This window comes from Mya arenaria, chromosome 15 (assembly GCF_026914265.1).
Source record: "Mya arenaria isolate MELC-2E11 chromosome 15, ASM2691426v1".
NCBI lineage: Eukaryota > Metazoa > Mollusca > Bivalvia > Myida > Myidae > Mya > Mya arenaria.
This window is the reverse complement of record NC_069136.1, coordinates 10,900,988-10,916,968: the sequence shown is the minus strand read 5'-3', so window position 1 is coordinate 10,916,968 and position 15,981 is coordinate 10,900,988. Positions and strand designations below refer to the sequence as shown.

Below are 15,981 nucleotides of genomic sequence, written 5' to 3'. Positions count from 1 at the left end.
CTTGGACATTTCTGTTGATATGGTCGCTCACTACGCTTTCATTAGGAAGAATTGGAATTTATATCAGTTATGTTTCTACCTGCTCGAATCCTGCTCGCAGCACTTTGTTTTGATGGTTTCATTGTAACCAGTTACGGTTATCCATGAAGAATTGACATTATTAATGTTCACTCGAAATCTGGTATCAAATGGGCTCTGCCCACGCGGGCTCGAATTCTGCTCGCAGTTGTGCTTCTCAGTTAATATTTATGATTTTAATTTAGCAATAACAGATTTTATAAATGTTGAGGGTAGTTGAATCAAAACAAGCTTTTTCAAAATGCAAAACAAAATGCATGTTTTGAGTACCGGCAAATATATTATGTATGGAATTTTACTTGAAAGAACATCAACATATATTCTCATTAGAACCTATAATGCTACATGTACTTGACGAATCAGTCAAATGTGATATTATCGCACCAAAATGTGATGAATCAAAAACATGCATTGGCGAACAGTTTATCATAAGTACTAATATTGCATCATGTCAGTATATTTTATATATCAGATAAATTCAACAACTCGCCCTCAAAACAAATCGCTGCGAGCAGGGTTCGAACCTGCGCGGGGAGACCCCATTGGATTTCAAGTCCAACGCCTTAACCACTCGGCCATCACAGCTTGTAATTTTCTACGCTATCTAATAGCAAAGTTGGTGTAATCGTTGTTATTGAATAACAAAAGTGTTAATATAAATAATTATATAACTCAGTAATCATTTGAATTTTATTTATGAACTATGGCAAAGCTGTGATGGCCGAGTGGTTAAGGCGTTTGACTCGAAATCAAATGGGCTCTGCCCGCGCAGGTTCGAATCCTGCTCGCAGCGCTTTGTTTTGTGATTTTATTTACACTAACCGACATACAAATGTTGAGGGGAGTTGAATAAAATCAAGGGTTGTTGAAAATGAAAAATAAAATGCATATGTTGTGAACCTGTAAATACATAACGTGTGAACTTTTATTAGAGAAAAGACCAGCATATTTCGCCATGTGAATATATAATGATGCATGTGTTTGACAATTCGTTCAAATGTGAAATTATCACAGTAAAACTAGATGAATCCTATATATGCATTGGCCTAAACTTTAACATCAATACTGATATTGAATCACGTCAGCTTACATCGTGTGTAGGATAATTTAAACAACTCGCACTCAAAATATATCGCTGCGAGCAGGGTTCGAACCTGCGCGGGGAGACCCCATTGGATTTCAAGTCCAACGCCTTAACCACTCGGCCATCACAGCTTGCCATTACGCTGTGCTATCTTATGGAGAAAATTAAGTTATCGTTATTATTGAATAACAAGTTTATGCATATCAATAGTGTTCTGCCGCTATAATCATCTAACTTTTATTTATGTACTATGGCACAGCTGTGATGGCCGAGTGGTTAAGGCGTTTGACTCGAAATCAAATGGGCTCTGCCCGCGCAGGTTCGAATCCTGCTCGCAGCGCTTTGTTTTGGTGATTTCATTTACAGACAATAAAAGTGTTCAGGGAAGTTGAAAGTCCATGAATTTTGAACCTGTAAATTCTTTTCGTATAAAATTTTCTGGTTTCTGTTTTTATTGCCAAAATGTTCTTTTTTATAAAACAATTATATATATTATACATTTATACAAATTACATATATATGTATAACGTTTAATACAAACCTTTGTACTAAATAAGATCAGTGTGAACATATAAATATTGATCTAACCCTTAGTTTGTAAAACCCGATTAGCATTTGGGACTTATTTTAAAAACAACAACAAAAAAACGAAATATATAGATAAAAAACATGGTAACAAAATGGGAGAGATGGTGTATATTGTTAAGTAATAGTGTGCCTAACATAAATGTGAAATTTAATAATGAAAAAACACTACTCACTTTTTAAAAAAAGGAACTTGTAAAATACAGTATTAGGTGGATATTTCATTTAAATCGCTTTAAATACTACTATAAACTAGAACTGTTTTACTCTATTTTAAGTCATTTACTAAGATATTGGACAAACATGGCACATGTTGGTATCTTTCCTTCACATAAAAAAAGAAATATTTTCCTAAAAGTATCATGAAATTTATTTGATAATCAAATTTGTCTTTGTTTGGCATTCAATCACAAAAGGTTACGGTTTTGTATGATAGTTCTCTTAAGCTCACTTCATTAAAAGAACTTGTTATGAATGTTATAAGTCACCCTAAAACGTCTACGAAATATGACATTCCTAAAACATATGGATCTTTGAGCAGATGTTCATTAGACAAAATGATTCAACAATATTTTACGTGTAAAGCTTGTCATTGCTTGGAAGGATATATAATTTATATATATATATTCATTATGTATTTATATTGGAATCCCCAAAGTTTCGTATCTATTTTTAGTTTGAGCGCTCGTGTGTTCACATTTTCCATTGTATAGAGTTCAGCTCAAATTGAGATTCCCAATTATCTCCTCGAGTTCTATTTTCAGGTTGTAAGTTGTATTATAAAATGCATGTAGACTGTTTTACTATTTGTTTTTGTTTATTACTTCAAGTAAGTTAGTGTGTTATGTGATTTGCCTTCATTTTCAAACGGGTTTTCCAGTCATCAAGAATACTGCTGATAAAAGTATGATATTTTATAAAAATCATGTTTACCAAGATAGTTTAGTATCGATAAGTCGTTAGATTCATAAAAGTATTTTTTCTGTAGTCATAAAAACGTTCGACACATTTAACGCCCCTATTTAATTATTAGGTTGTTTTATTTTGGTGTTGTTCCATATCATATTTTTTGCTACTATCGTAACATCTGTCTTTTATGAAAACGATGCCCATGATTGTATTACTTCTAGAAGAAAAATAGATTTTAATTCAAAACTTTGAATGCTTTTCGGATCCAAACAACTTTTTAAAAATTAGCTCTTCTCCAAACTGTTTGATCATTTGCATATATAATTTGACCCATGTAGATTGTTTGTTTAACATAATTCTTTTTTCCCAGCTTGCATGAATTTCTTTGACAAAAACAAGATATGTTGAACATTTTTAAACCACCATTTTCATATTCTTGAATTATTTGATTTCTTGTTATTTTATTCGGTTTCCATTCCATAAGAATTTGTACATTTTGTTTTGTATCATTTTTAAACATGGTCCAGATTGTGTTTCCAAAACGTTAGTGGGAACAGAAGTTGTGGGAACGCAAATGTTTTTATTATAGTGATTTTGCCAAGAAAAGACAGTTTCCATTTTTTAAGACATGCCTCAAATTTCAAAATCTTGTCAGTGAATTTTACTTATTTCATTTCATCTTTGCCGTTGTTAAAGATTATCAGAGAGAAGACCAACATAAATCGCCATGTGAATATAAAATGTTGCATGTGTTTGAATATCTGAATCATGCCAGTTTACTTCGTATGCACGATAATTTCAACAAATCGCCCTCAAAACAATCATAGTGTCATTGTTGTTATTGAATAACAAATTTATAAAAATCAATAATGTTATTCCGCAATAAGGACTTAACTTAAACTTTTATTCTTAAGCATAGCTGTGATTTCCGAGTGGTTAAGGTGCTTGACTCGAAATCAAATGAGCTCTATCAACGCAGCTTCTTTTCGTGTAAACTCATGGTAACAACAATCATGATGTAGCTCTACCTAAAATAATCATCCTTATAAAAAGAAACAAGATGATTTGCTTTCACCAGACGTGCTTTTTTCAATACCGGCATATAAAAGTTACAAATAATATTGTAAATGGATGCCCTGTTAAATGCCGTATTTGTTTTAAGGAATTTATATTGCGTGAGTGATGTCATTATCGGGGTATGAACACATTTGGGATAATAAAAGTGAGTGCAATCCGAACTAACTTCGTGTATTTAACCAGTCCACTGCGTTCATATCTCCGATAATGACATCGATCAAGCAACTCATTAGTTATATTTCAACCAATTTATCATTATTTATTTCCAGAATTGATAAAAAGGATACTTTATTTCAATTTAGAAATCCATTTAGAAACTCTTTCACGCCCATTCTGTAAAAAGAACGACCCGACCGTAAACCGGAAACAGTTTGTGATAAGACGTCATAACATCGCGGGAAAAATTAAACAACTTCATAGTTGACTCTTAACGTATAATTGAAACGCTAGTGAAAACAATATTAAAACAAATCATAATTTAACATTTTTCAACATATTAATTTAAGTTTTTCGTCGTTTGCTGACACACTGAAAACAATAACAAGATAAACAATATTCAATTGCATGTATATTTATACGCGATCCGAGCATATCCGAAGTAAACGCGTTCATCGGATGATTATCGCAATTGCCGACAGTCCATTCAGTTAGGGAATGGAAGTTGAGTTGGAAATGTATTGTCTTAAACTACCATTGCAGTCATTATCGGTGAAACAGCTGCTTATTATACACTTTGCTTGCTTATTCAGTTTAACGTCGACATACCTATTGATCAGGTTGCTCACCATGCTTTCATTTGGAAGAATTGGAATTTTATATGTGTTATGTTTCTACCTGTTAACTCTATATTTGTGTATGATTCTTCAATTGAAAAATGAAAAACGAGAAGAATCAAAGTCAATGAATGACAGAAATGAAATGCGAGTAAATAAAAGAACGCGAAAGTATGCTTGGGACTTAATCGCTAAATGTTATAAATCTGACGGTTCTCAGCCCACAACAGCTTTTTTAGAAACCAGGTTAAATGATCAAAGCAGTAACAACAACAATTACACCAACAAACAGGAGACGCTTCCGTTACAAGTTGATAGTTTTAATCATCATCTGAAGGAAATCTACCTGTATGACCAATACGTTGCGTTCTTTCTGTCAGCATTTGAAATCGAAGAGAACGAGCGAAATATATACTTTGTAGGTGTTGAAAAATACAGCCGAAACATGAACTCTGTGAAAAATATGTCCATATATGTCTCTTGCAAAAATGAAAGAAATTACCGAAAAGTAGACTTTGAACGAAAAATGTTACCAGAACATTATGAAAGAGACTTTCGTTCTGTCTTGTTCAGCTTTAAAACGCCGGAATTGTGTCAGTTTCAATCCTTTGAAATATACACCCAGGTGCATAACAGAAGTAATATGACATCGGTTACAGTAAATAGGAAGAGTGACAGAGCTGATGTTAAATTTACTGTTTGTTTAGGTCCTCTACGATTAACTTCAAAAATGTCTGTATATCGGCTAATTGAATGGATTGAATTCCAAAGGATTTTGGGCGCGAATCATTTCTATGTATATGTAACGAAATGTTCTGTAAGTGTAAAAAATGTGTTACATTTCTATCAAAGTGAAGGCTTGGTAACCTGTATTAGGTGGGATATCCCAGAAAGTTTAGACATACATAATTATGGACAAATGGCAACACTGAATGATTGCCTTTACAGATCGAAACTATTTAGCACCTATCTTGTGAATCTAGATTTAGATGAGTTTCTTATACCAAGAAGACAGAGAAGATCGTGGAATGACGTCGTAAAAGCGGACGAAGCCATAGAATACCAAATAGGAAGCAGCGTATTTGGAGGACCATGGATAGGAAGCAATAATAATGTTGACGATAATATGTATTTACGCAATTTCCGTCTACGAACTTTACGCAATCTTTACAGACGAAATTATGTATTTAGCAATGACAATCGCACAAAATACATCGCTAAAACAGACTGTGCTGCTGTCCTAGGAATACATACAGTTCATGCGTTCTCAAACTACGCTGTCATTTCACCAACATTGTATGTAGATCCTGAACATGCTCTTGTTCACCATTATCGGAGACACACAAAGGCAACAGCGGTTGGTTATCAGGTGAAAGACCTATCTGCTCTCAGATATGCGAAGCAACTCGTTGACAATATTAAACTAGTATTTGATAAATTATTCTAGCACACCGGATAGGCATTTCCGGTGAATTCAGCCGTGCTGGAAAACTCCATCTGGCATCCCCCCATGCCAGATGATTCACGCGCTGTGACGTAATACTTTTTTTTATTTTTTTATTTTACACTCTATGTAACCAAAAGTAAAGTATGCGATTTCAATAGATGAGTTCCATAAACATTAACTTTACAAAACTTTACCTTCAAAACAAAACAAAATAACCCTCAAAAACGTGATACTGAAGGAACTTCTTGACGTATGCAGTGAATAAAAATTACTGCGCATCATGACGTCATTAAACATCATCGCACGCGCTTTTTGGTAAAAATACAAAAATGCGGTTTTCTATGTATTTTTTTTCACAAAAAAATGTAATTTAAGGTGTGCTAGAAAAAATATCAATCATGTGTTTCCGTTCCGGATAGAAAAAATACGACACTCGGGCACGCTGCGTGGCCGGTAACTCGGCAAGCCTCCTTACCTGGCAACGCAGGTGCCCTCGGGTCGGATTTTTCTAACCGGCACGGAAACACATGACAGATATTATTAATGAAAACACAGTTAACAAATTAGTCAGTTTCAGTTTATTGGCAATATCTGTAAATTCATGCTTTGGGCCAAACACAAACAATATAATTAATAGAAATTATACAAATTAGTAAGTAGTTAATTTTGGTAGTTACTCATTATTGTGACGAGTAGTTCTAATGCATTTATATGAACTGCACAGAACATGACAAAACAGAACAGAGCTTATTGTGTATTAAGACATAGTCTTGTCACTTGTCTAAACATAATCCTATAATTAGTAATGTATCTAAAATAAAGGCATGTATTTAATTTTAAATGCATGTGTCTAAATTAAAGGCATGTCTATTAATTCAAAGACTTAAGAAAAATATCACTGTTGTTTTGAATTAGCAGTAAGGAAAATCAACATAACACTAAGTTACAATTTTTATAACTAAATTACGTTTAGAAAACGGCAGGGAATGTTTTGAGCAAATACTGCTGTTAGGTAATGCTTTTGTTTCGCAAATACTAGTGGTAAGCGAGGAATTCGTTTCGCAAATACTAGCTGCCATTTAGATTATTATTATTATACACGTACCGCACTGCTGGGACAGCCAAGTAGTTAAAAGCATCGAGTTGAAATCAAATGGGCTCTGCCCGTACAAGTTCGAAATTTGCTCGAAGCGGTTAATTCGTTTTACGTTCTTTTGAATTGAGGTCATTTGGATCAGAGACCCTCACTCGTTTTAACCAGCAAGCCGTTTTCTCAGTGTTTTGCCTCGTGCATATTGATCATGTCAGTCCAGTCGAGTCAAACAAGAATTAAAAAACATCGGGAAGCAGTTGTAACTTACAAGTGCTTCCAAATCTAAACTAAAATGTAAGGTATAAAAGTCCAATAAAACGTGCATTGATTTTGTAAAGCATTGGTTTGAGATACCGCCGAGCAAACGTTGAGTAAACTTTGACGTTAGGTACACCCGAGCCACTGGTTAATATAAAAAATACAAACGCTTGTGTTGGGATGTACATTTGGTAAGCAAACACTGGTGTTAAGTGACCAAATCGTTTAGGAAACACGAGCCAAACGTATATTTCTAAAGCAATCACAAGTATGTGGCAAAAGTTGTACTTATAAAGCAATCATCAGTATTAGGTACAGCCGAGCCAAAGGTGTATTTCTTAAGAAACGCCAATGCTGGGTACCGCCGAAGACATATATTACTGATGCACAACAGTATGTGGCCAAGCCGAATCAAAGGTGTATTATGTCAAAAACAGCAGTGTTTTGTACCATAATGCTTACGATTTATTTCTTAAGCAATCACCAGTATCTGGTTGAGTCGAGCCAAAGGTGAATCATGTCAACAAACAGCAGTGTCTTGTACCATTGAGCTAAAGATGAGTTTTTTAAGCAAGCACCAGTGTCATGTAATCCCGAACCAATTGTGAATTATATCAACAAACAACAGTGTCTTGTACCAATTCTTTAAGCAACCACCAGTATCGGGTAAGCTAAAGATGATTTCCTTAAGCACACCAGTATATGGTAGACCCGTGCCAAAGGAGAATTGTGTCATCAAACAGCAGTGTTTTGACCATCGAACCTAAAGTAAACGATAAACCCTCCACCTTAGCGAACCGCTGAACACCATTCTTTGGGTCCTCCGAACCCAAGCTTTTGGTAACGCCATGCTAAAATCATATATGTTATCAGTTGTTTTGCACAGACGAGCATAATATATATTTGTTTTGCAAACACAGGGGCGAAACGCTTCATACTGGAACAATACATCAATGAAAGTGTTTAACAGAATATCCAATTTTTTGAAGGTATGATCGACCGAAGAATTTAAGATTGATTATTCAAAGCTATTGTCTTACTATATGAACACTCAAATAAACCAACAAGTGAAAAAATGGACAATATAGTTAACAATAGTTAATACAGAAATGCGAAGACACTGGTTGTTTATGTTTTTCTAGGAGCCCACCTTTACGCAGTCCTGATTGCTAAATATAAGGGATGAAACAGCTCCGTGGAATGTAGTATGCCTGCTTGGTAGTATGCATAAAGCATATCAATTTGATAGTGTCATTAACAAACATTGTAATGATTCTAGTCTTTATTTGTATGTCTTTATATAATTTTTACGAGGGCCATCAAAAAATACGCAGTTGTTCAGTTAATGGTGTCCTCTCATAATATTTGGTGATTCTATTATTTTTTTAAAGGAAGTGCGAGGAAAATGGTCTATGGTATTTTGATGATTGATATAACAATAAAAGACTAACACGGAACAAACGATAACAATTTAGGTTTGTGCGTTAATGTTTCAGAGATTAAACATATAAACATACGTATAATGCTCAAATTCTGTGAGTAATTTCACTAAACTATAAATGTGTTACTGGTGGTTAACATATAAGTAAACTTATCTGAACCAAACTTTATGAAAAACATTTTTGTCACTGGAGTGAACTCAGTGACACTAATCGATGACGTCAACATGTGTACGGAACATCATTCATTACTTATATTCGTAACTTTCTCAATTTTTGTAAAATATTCTCTTGAAAAGTGCTCTAAATTTGCACATTGGTGCAGCGATACAACCAATTGTTATTCGTTTACTTCAACAAAACGGCAATCACCATGTGCATTTTAAGACATATGAAATAATGACGTTATCTCGGCGTGCTGGGCTTAAAATGCGCACATGCTACTTAAAAAACAATTAACTGTCTGATCAATGTAACCAAGTGTGAAGACATCAATTCATCTGAAGTCAAAGTCTAATTTTTAAAAAGAGAAAAGAACTAAATTAATTTCGAAGCTAAATGATATTATTTATCAAAAAAAAAAAATAATAATATATATATCAATTGAGGTTGCACCGCCTTGCTTTACCTCACCTACTTTAAAATATAACATCATCAAGTACCATCAATATACCTGAATGAAATTTGGCACTTTAAGATAACATATTTCGTACGATTTCTATGGTATTGTTAAAATTAGATACATGTACTCATGTTTTTCGGAATAAGTCTTAAATTACCTTTAATAATAAACGTTATTGTAATGTAAACATAGCTTTTTGTCTTGTCTGTCTATTCTTAATTAGGGGTTTAATGTTTGATTATTGTACCTTGATTTTTCTGTGAACGTTCATATAGTTTGTGTTTCTGTCTTTTATGAATAGCAAATCAATAGAATCTATCATTTAAAAACACGCTGCAATCACGGTTCGAACTTGCGCGGAAAACACCAATATCAATAGCAAGGCCAATGCCTTAACCACTCGGCCAACACAGACATAAATGTTCTATTTAACAAAAAAAAACTGTTATTACATTGTCATTGCATACAAATGTAGAACCTGTTCTCACTAGTGGTGCTAGGGTGGGGCGCATCCGGCGTCTCCCCCTCTTAAATCGTCCAAATTCACTTGCTATTTCAATATAGGAGAAACAAAGTAATAAAATACGCACAGAATGCACCATTTCGGAAAAGAGATGGTTAAAAAGGTTCTGAGGGAGGGGCGCAAGTAAAAAAGATTCGCCCCTAAGTGACGCACCCTCTAACGTCAAATCCTGGAGCCGCCCCTGGTTCTCAACTGCTGTGCTTTGATAGTAATAATTATTAATTCACAACATAGCTCTGATGTCTGTGTGGTTAAACCGTTTGACTCGAATGGGCTCTGCCCGCGCATGTTCGAATCCTGCTCGAAGCGAATATCTTGTCTTATTCACAGTTTAGATCAAGAAGTTTACCATATTTTGAGGCTAATTGTATCACACATGAATAGTTGTCCACATCTTGTCATCTTTTGGCTAATGATGTGATTGGTGTGTAGTTATTTTTGAATATATATTGACTAATCAATAAACAAATACCTTGAGTAACTTGAACCAAACCAAAATATAAACTTGTTGAATGGGCTGTAGTAAAAATCAACCTTAGATTCTAATATTAACAAAGTTGAATCTAAGTGTTTGATTGGACTGTAAAAATAACTGGCAAACCGATTGAATGAAATTACCAAAGTGTGTCTAATGACAAGGATTGGAACGCAGGGGCGTAGCCAGGCTTTACTGAATGTAACGCATGAAAAGGGGGCGGGTGTGGCAGGGAGAATATCCCTGTAGCCGGTTTGGGGTTCGGGGGCTGAGTTGAGCTCTGATGTGTATTTGAGGGGATTTATAGGTTCGAGTCCGCCGACTTTGTAGTTATTAAGTGATTGATTAAGGTTAAGGCTATCTAGCACAGAGAAGCAATGCTTACTTTAGCTGATCTTCCTTTTATTCTGGTATCATTTTTATTTTCGACTTTGATGCGATTTTGGCCATAATTATTCAATTCTTCATTTTTTAAATTGATGTTACGCACATGCGTAAATGCGTAACGCTGGCTACGCCTCTGGAACGATAATGACTATGGCACCAGATCAATACTCGTTTAACCAGCAACGGATGCAATACGTTAACATTTTAATAATTCAATTAAACCACGTGTTAATTTGGTTAGCACTGGATGTGGTGGCAAATGAAATGCTGAAACAAACGTGCAGGGGGTGTATTTTCGGTTTATAGGATTTAAACTGTGTCGGTGCATTTTAGATATATATATATTAATATTATTTCCATGCTTAAATGACATTTAGTAACCATTTGGCATAGACTTTTTTTAGTAACACAACAATGATACACTATCATGATATGATATATCAGGTAATAAAACAAAATTTTACTATGATTATGCAGTAAGTTGATTAATTTGTTTCATAAATAACATACTGCCTATCTAGAATACCTCTCGGTGAAAATGTTAAAACAATTCAAACTTAACATATTGCAGTTTTAAAATGAAATTTTCTCAGTAGCATAATTTTTGTTATAATGATGGATGGCTTACCTTAAATATATGTTGGGTAATTAATGGTTATGACCAAAGTCCTTTCCACGTTTTAGGATAGTAGGTATAGTTATTGACCAGTTCTAAATGTTATATAGCAGATGATGTAGTACGGTACAGTTTCCAGTTAGTTAAACATGTATGCGTCTTCCTGATAGTAGTGATTTGGTTAACATGTCGTAACATTCTTAGCACAAGTGTAAGCTGGCCTTGATTTTCGATATGTTATTCTAATAATCAATAGTAGTCTATAGAAAGGATTTACAGATCATGGCCAACATCCCTAAAAGGTCCAAGCTTTAGAATGAGGATTTAATGTTTAAGTTCTCTGTGACATTGAACTTTGATCTGATGCCCTAAAAATCAATAATGGTCAACTGCTGGTCATGACAATTATCCATACCAAGTTTAAGAATCGTACGACCAAACAAACTTCAGTTCTTATTCAAAAAGGTAATATGTGTTCAAGGCCACTTCTACCGTTACCTTTGACCTACTGACCTCAAACACTATCTGTTTCATCATCTTCTGGTCATAACCAACCGTTCTACACAGTTTGAGGACCGTAGTCCAGTATTCTCTAGTTGTCAATCGGGAAAGATTTTATTTTTCAAGGCCACTGCTAGACCAGTGTGAAACATTTCTCAAAATATATGTACGGATCATCTACCGGTGATATCTTTCCTTTCTACCAGGTTCAAAGATCGTAAACCAAAGTCTAGATATCACTCACTATGTTATCTGTATTCTATGCTACGAAGACCGTAATCTGGGCCAGTATAAAGAGTCCCCAAGTAATCCTTAAGCAACAACACAGCACCAGGTAAACCATCAGTTGCATAGGCCAGTATAAAGGCTTCATAGCAATCATAAGGCCACCACAAAGCACTTACACCAGCAGTAGCCTTGGCAAGTATTAAGATTCCCATGTTTTCATAAGTCGATACATGAACAGTAACCATGGCCAGTATAAAAGGTTCCCATGTACTCATGAAGCAACCACACAGCCCTTACACCAGCTGTACACTAGGCCAATAAAGAGGCTCCCATGTTGTCAGCACTTAAACCAGTAGTACCCTGGACTAGTATAAATGGTTCCCATATTGTTATTACGCAACGACACAGCCCCGACACCAGCAGTAACCAGGCCCAGTATGCAAAGTTCCCTAGTTAGAAATAACCACACAGTGCGTACATCAGCAGTACCCTGGACCAGCGTAATGATTCCCATGTGTTCATACAAAACTAACATCAGCAGTACATAGGGCCAGTATAAAAGGTTCCCATGCAGTCATGAAGCCACCACACAGCACTTACATCAGCAGTACCCTGGGCCAGTAAAAAAGGTATAAAAGGTTCCCATGCAATCATGAAGCCACCCAAATGCACTTACACCAGGAGTGCCCTGAGCTAGTATAAAAGGTTCCATATAATAATGAAATCACTCACAGCACTTACTGCAGCAGTACCCTGTGCCAGTAAAAAAGGTTCCCATATAATTATGAAGCCACTTACAGCAATTACATTACAGAACAAACGGGAAGTTTAAAAGGTTCCAATGTAATCTTGAAGCAACTCACAACCCGTACACCAGCAGTATTATGGGCAAGTATAAAAAGGTTCCCATTTAATCTTTAAACAACTCAGAACCCGTACACAAGCAGTATCATGGACCAGTATAAAAAGGTTCCCTTTATAATCATGAAGTAACCCAACTGAATTTTCACAAGCAGTATCCAGGGCCAGTATAAAAGGTTCACAAATAATCATGTAGCCACTAACATCAATTGCGTCAGCATTAACAAAGGTTCCAATGTAATAATTATGTGTAAATTCATTTCTTTTACCCTCCTCTTGTGTGACGTTCTTCTTTATCCATTTTCTGGCAATTATTCAACTCAAGATTTCTGTACTCGCATTTTACAATGACTCAACTATAACACATCCGACGGTTACACATATCTGGTCGTTATATAAGCTCAGATAGTCTCCCCTGGAAAAGTGTCCCCACAACATCAAAAAATGCGAAAAGGATTTTGTTCGGTCACAATTTTGTTTTATCGATTGTGGGATCTAAAATAACAATTATGAATGTATTGAATATACACTCTCATCACGTAGTCCTTCTAGACCAATGGATAGGGTCATTTATGTAGAAGTTGAAAAATAAAAAGGTTACAGAATGTAGTCATAAAGCCACCACACAGCCCTTATGCCAGCCGTAACCTGGGTCAGTATAAAAGGTTCCAATGAAATGATTTCACACAACACAGCAGTGACAAAAGCAGACTTAGGCTCAGTTTAAAAGGTTCCCTAGTAATCATTAAACCACCACACAATGTGTACATCAGCAGTTCCCTTGACCGGTATAAAAAGTTTCCATAATATCAAGAAACCACCTCACAACATAACACCACCAGTATCATGGGCCAGTATGAAAGGTTCAGATGTGATCATGACTCCACCAAACTGCACTTATTCTAGCAGTACTCTGGACCAGTAAAAGAGCTTCCCATATAAACATGAGGCCACCACACAAGGCTTTACACCAGCAGTACACTGGGTCAGTATAAAAGGTTCAAACGTTATCAAGAAGCCACCACTCAACACATATACCATCAGTAGTAGGGTAAAAAGGGGACTCTCGCGGCCATCTTTGGCGGTTTCCCGCGTTAGCGGCCATCTTTGGCGATTTCCCGCGTTAACGGCCAGGGGACTCTCGCGGCCATGTTTGACGATTTCCCGCGTTAACGGCCATGGGGACTCTCGCGGCCATATTTGACGGTTTCCCGCGTTAGAGGCCATATTTAACCATTGTTTGAAATCCAAGACAAAGGGTCATTGTTTAACTGGGTCTCCATTGATTAACAGTATTCATTTCAATAGAAGGGATATAAACAATAGCATTGCCACACTAATCACATCAGTGTATTGTATGTCAAAGGACAACTCATCCAACGTTTCTAACATAGGGTCATCGACCTAGGATCTATTTAATGGTATTGTTTTCCCTCATCAGACGATGGACTTATCATAACCTCCACCATCTTTATATGTGATCAAACGGATTCTTTTATATGTAAGATCACAGGTCATTGACAAACAAAAGTTCATCAGAACCCAGCCATCGCGTGATCGAAAGTGATTTCAAGAAATTGAATGACTAAAGCCTGACCGTTTAGTGTCAATTCGTACAACAACACCATATCTAATAGCCACCCAATTACTCTCCAACGTACCCATTGTAATAACTTAAAAGTGAAGACAGTTAAATGAGCTGCTGATGGCTCAAAAGACGAGATTGTCGTTATCATATATCTAGTTTATCATTCAGGGTGACTAAAGCTCTTCCACTGTGGTGAGCTATCACAATAAATCACTTATTAAACCATTGTCAAATGCCAGCGCTCGATTCACTGGACTCTGTTTATCATTATGGACACCTCCGTTGAACCTTACAATGACATGAAAGTTTTTCAAACAACTCACTAAATAATCTTTTATTTTGACCACCAAAAGTAGGTTTTGAAGATATAACAGTTTTGTCCTCTCTTAGCTTCTTTTGAGTTTCACTATTTTTTATGAAATCGGTAAAGGATTCACACAATTTCTTTATCAAATAACCTCATACCTTAAAGGTATGATGTATCGTTTACATTTCATTAAATCAACCCTACAGAAATGTTAAGATGTGTTCGATCTTATTGTAATGAAAACGTGAATGTTTTTTATTATTTATTTTTGTGTATAAATATTTCATTCCATTAATACAATATTTTAAAATTTAACAAGACCAAATTGAGATTTATAAGTTGAGGACATGTCTGACGAGCTATTTTATACCATTCCGGTATGTTGTATCAATAAATAAAATATCAGACAAGATTTTAATATTTATTTTCTTATAAGTACAATACAATGCAAATACAAATAAAGTTGATTATAATTGAATTCAAACAATTTGTTTAACAAAGATCATACATTTTTATTTATTTTTTTATTTATTTTAGATTACATTTCAACAGTAGAGCAGTAGATAACATCACATGAAATTACATGAAATTAGATGTAATTTGGTATAAAACATAGAAATTATATGTCTTGTATCTTATAATGTCCATAAGCATATGATTTAATTCCATCTTCTAATAAAAATCTTTTGTCATCAAAACTAGATAATCCTACTTTGCTGATTGTTTCCAGATAAATTTTATGGTTATGACTTCTTAATGAATGCATTGTTGAGTGCATTTGAGAATTATTAAATAATACATGTTTATAATCATTAAGAGTCAATGATTTTTTAACAACCGCTTTTAATATCCCTTTTGCTCTTTTCTCGTCTATATCATCACACTTAAATGCATACATTTTCGGTCGCAAACCGCAATATTCACTAATACATTTCTCATTTGTTTCACTTTTCATTTTTCCCATTACTTTTTTGTTGAAGTCACTATATAAAAAGTGATCTTTAGGGAAATCTGAAGTGTCAAACAAATGTGAATAGGCCAACATATCTTGGAAAATGTCCGGTGTTGTACATGATACTAAAAATGAATCTGTGTCCGTTAATTCTAGCTCAACGTTGCCGCCATACACA

The 15,981-nt window shown here is 35.1% G+C and overlaps 4 non-coding genes across 4 annotated transcripts; 2 read left to right on the top strand and 2 right to left on the bottom strand.

The window, feature by feature from the left end:
* Positions 1-581: 581 nt before the first annotated feature.
* On the bottom strand, positions 582-663 carry Trnas-uga (transfer RNA serine (anticodon UGA)). The gene has a single exon. It is a non-coding gene; the product is annotated as a tRNA-Ser (tRNA).
* A 126-nt stretch (positions 664-789) lies between these two features.
* On the top strand, positions 790-871 carry Trnas-cga (transfer RNA serine (anticodon CGA)). Its single transcript has one exon. It is a non-coding gene; the product is annotated as a tRNA-Ser (tRNA).
* A 340-nt stretch (positions 872-1,211) lies between these two features.
* Trnas-uga (transfer RNA serine (anticodon UGA)) lies at positions 1,212-1,293 on the bottom strand. The gene has a single exon. It is a non-coding gene; the product is annotated as a tRNA-Ser (tRNA).
* A 127-nt stretch (positions 1,294-1,420) lies between these two features.
* On the top strand, positions 1,421-1,502 carry Trnas-cga (transfer RNA serine (anticodon CGA)). The gene has a single exon. It is a non-coding gene; the product is annotated as a tRNA-Ser (tRNA).
* The last annotated feature ends 14,479 nt before the right edge of the window (positions 1,503-15,981 follow it).